The following is a 3672-nucleotide window of genomic DNA, read 5'->3' as shown; positions in this document are numbered from 1 at the left end:
GATGGGAAATGTTAATTTGATGAAAATCAACTTCTTGGAGGACATATCAGTGTTGATGTAGCTGACAGAGCGTTACAGTCTTGAAATGTTACAATTTTTGTTCAAAAATATTTTATTTTGGTCTATTTTGTTTAAGAATAAGTTACATGAAATATGCTTACGCTTGATAATGACCTGTAATGATTGATAAATGTATATGTGTGTGTGTGTGTGTGTGTGTGTGTGTGTGTGTGTGTGTGTATATATATATATATATATATATATATATATATATATATATATATATATATGTATATATATATATATATATATATATATATATATATATATATATATATCCATCCATCCATCCATCCATCCATTTTCTGAACCGCTTAGTCCCCACGGGGGTCGCGGGCGTGCTGGAGCCTATCCCAGCCGTATTATATATATATATATATATATAATGCAGAACATTTTTAAGAAAAATCAATTCAATATATATATTTTTTTCTCTTGAAAATATTCTGCATTTTTTATATATATATATATATTCATAACTCATTTCTTTGACTTTTTTTTTTGCAGAAAGAAAATATCAGAAAGAAAAAAGAAGCTAATACAAAAATGAAATGTAACGTGGACTCCTCGTGGATGCACACACACATCATAATAATTATTATTTCAGTGGCTAATACTATTGTTCTCTCTAAATGCATTTGGTCAGTAAAAATAGGAATTTAATAACTCATCCAAATGAAAGTTTTTCTTTTCAGTGGCTAATACTATTGTTCTCTCTAAATGCATTTGGTCAGTAAAAATAGGAATTTAATAACTCATCCAAATGAAAGTTTTTCAGTAAGGTAAGGCAAGTGTTTCAGCCTCCAATTTTATTATGTCTATATGCATGTCAAGCTTTTGAATTGAATTATTTATTTCATTTTCTAATATAACTGGGCCACGCTAAATGTGTGAAAACAACTTATTATAGATACACAATAAAACAGGGGTGTCCAACTCCAGTTCTCGGGGGGCCGCGTTCCAATATGTTTTCCAAGTTACCCTCGTTAAACACACCTGCGTGAAAAGTTGAGTCCATTTTCACGTCCTGCAGGAGCCCAACTTTTGCCACAGGTGCACTTAATTGGGGAACTGGGGCCGCGTTCCAATATATATGTTTTCCAAGTTACCCTCGTTAAACACACCTGCGTGAAAAGTTGAGTACATTTTCACGTCCTGCAGGAGCCCAACTTTTGCCACAGGTGCACTTAATTGGGGAACTGGGGCCGCGTTCCAATATATATGTTTTCAAAGTTACCCTCGTTAGACACACCTGCGTGAAAAGTTGACTACATTTTCACGTCCTGCAGGAGCCCAACTTTTGCCACAGGTGCACTTAATTGGGGAACTGGGGCCACGTTCCAATATATATGTTTTCAAAGTTACCCTCGTTAGACACACCTGCGTGAAAAGTTGACTACATTTTCACGTCCTGCAGGAGCCCAACTTTTGCCACAGGTGCACTTAATTGGGGAACTGGGGCCGCGTTCCAATATATATGTTTTCAAAGTTACCCTCGTTAAACACACCTGCGTGAAAAGTTGAGTTCATTTTCATGTCCTGCAGGAGCCCAACTTTTGCCACAGGTGCACTTAATTAGGGAGCCGCGTTCCAATATGTTTGTGCTGTTTTAAGATCACTTGGAATTATCCGACAGTTTATGTTTGGATTATTCTACCTTGTGCATTAAAAAAGCAAGGATTAAACACATATTTGCAGCACTGGGATACAATCATGGTTGCTAGATAGAAACTTTATTGATCATTGGGGGAAATTCAGTTGCTAGCAGTATCCACATCCAAGAGTGGCACACAAGAGGTTAAAGAACAGGTATGCAGTAGCTACATAACTTATAAAACATGCAAAATATAAGTAAACAATTAAATAAACAATATAAACATCAGACACAACAGTAAGGCTTTTTATTAATAAAAAAAGTGACCATGTATTATATGGCATTTTTTTCCATAAGAAATGGCCATAGTAATATAATGACTTTTTAATTAAATATAGTATATATATATATGTACATACTTACTATAGTAAGGCTTTTGCAAAAATAAAAAAGACCACTCTGTCCGAGGTCCTGATGGTGCGGACACACGACAGTCCACTGCCCCCCCCCCCCTATTTTTTTAAATGGCCATGTATAGTAAGGCTTCTTTTGCTAAATGACTATCTAGTAATGCCACAAACATAATGATCAGAATGCTGTTGTAAGACTAGTATGGGAACATAGAACATCTTATTGCAAAGAAAATGTTTTCAATTGATTCCTCCATTCAGTCTTTATCCTTTGCTTGCTGAACCGAGGTCTTGAAAAGGTTGTTAACTTGCACAACGGCTATTTCAATGCCGCCCTTTCTTTTACTAACTGAGGCTGCAGCCAAGAAAATGAAAGAAATTAAACCATCGGTGAGGGAGGTGAAAAGGACACAATGGTTGCCGCTTCCCCAGAGAATTTCATGCCACGGTATGGATTTATTTCTACGGCTGAAGACATTACGTGGTCAAGAACAATGCTAATGCTTCTCTCTCTCCAGAGTGGCCCGCTTTCACCTGCTTGCAGCTTCGTTATGGGGTAGATGGTGGGGGGATTGAGATTTGAGCTGGCAGATGGCTGAATGGAGGTGCTTCCAATGTGACATGGTCCTCCTTGTGCCGCTGCGCCACCGGGGTCATTTTACCGACGGCTCTCTTTTCACGTGACTGCAGCAAGATGGATGAAGCAGCCACTCGTTTTTTTTCCCCCCACTTTACTTCAAGGTGGATGCAAAGAGTCGTAGACCTACACAGGCCAAAGTAGGACAGGGGAAAGTTAGCTCAAACACTTTTGGGCTTCTGTAGAAACATCAACGAATGAGTGTATACATAAATATGTACAATAAAAACATGCATGTAGACTATAGAATGTACATTATGTATATATTTTATGATACATGTATAAGATTGAACTAGTTTGTTGTTGTCTTGATATCGACTGAGTTGCTTCCTGCATGGGCAAAATCCTCAGTGCAGACACAGAGGAAGGACAACATGGAGTCACTTCCACAAAGCTTTCCCCTGGTGACTGATTACTTCCAGACATGTTGCTCCAGCCCCGTTGTGCTTCCTCCTGCTCAGCAATTTTAAATGGCGCCACTGCGGGAGCATGGGACAACAGGGATGAACAATTGACTACAAGCATCTCCATCTTCTAACACACGTCACGACACTCATGAGCCCCCCCACCGACGCCCAGACACCACTTTGCCCCCCAGCCAAACGGGCACATTAACATAGTGATGCCTGCATACAAATCCCCCTTGTCTGTCTTTACGGCAACTACACGCATACACTAATGCAAATTCAGCACAATGACTGTCTAGACTCTACTATAAATTATTGGCGACATGCTAATAACAATCATAAAAAAGGAAGATAAAGTAAAAGACTACTGAGAAAAAAAAGTTTTGTTGAGAACTCCTGACTTTACTTAAAATTTCTTACAAACCAAAAATATTTTTTGTGTATGAATTTTATGTTACATTTTTATCCTCACAAATATGTATATTAGATTATAATACAATTTTCAAAACTTGAAACATTTTATATGATTTTATATGTGTCAAAGCATCGACTGAGCCGCATCCC

At 37.9% G+C, this 3672-nt stretch overlaps 1 long non-coding RNA gene across 2 annotated transcripts in view; it reads right to left on the bottom strand.

Annotated features, from left to right (window-relative positions):
• Positions 1 to 1771: 1771 nt before the first annotated feature.
• Positions 1772 to 3672, bottom strand: part of LOC125979461 (uncharacterized) — a 34952-nt gene continuing 33051 nt past the window's right edge. For both annotated transcript variants that reach the window (XR_007485320.2, XR_007485318.2), the window contains one exon: positions 1772 to 2827. This is a non-coding gene — a long non-coding RNA (uncharacterized lncRNA). The remainder of the gene's footprint in view (positions 2828 to 3672) is intronic.

Source organism: Syngnathus scovelli, chromosome 13 (genome assembly GCF_024217435.2).
Source record: "Syngnathus scovelli strain Florida chromosome 13, RoL_Ssco_1.2, whole genome shotgun sequence".
In the NCBI taxonomy this organism is placed as follows: domain Eukaryota; kingdom Metazoa; phylum Chordata; class Actinopteri; order Syngnathiformes; family Syngnathidae; genus Syngnathus; species Syngnathus scovelli.
Note: the sequence above shows the minus strand (reverse complement) of the source record. Positions and strands in the feature narration are given on the sequence as shown.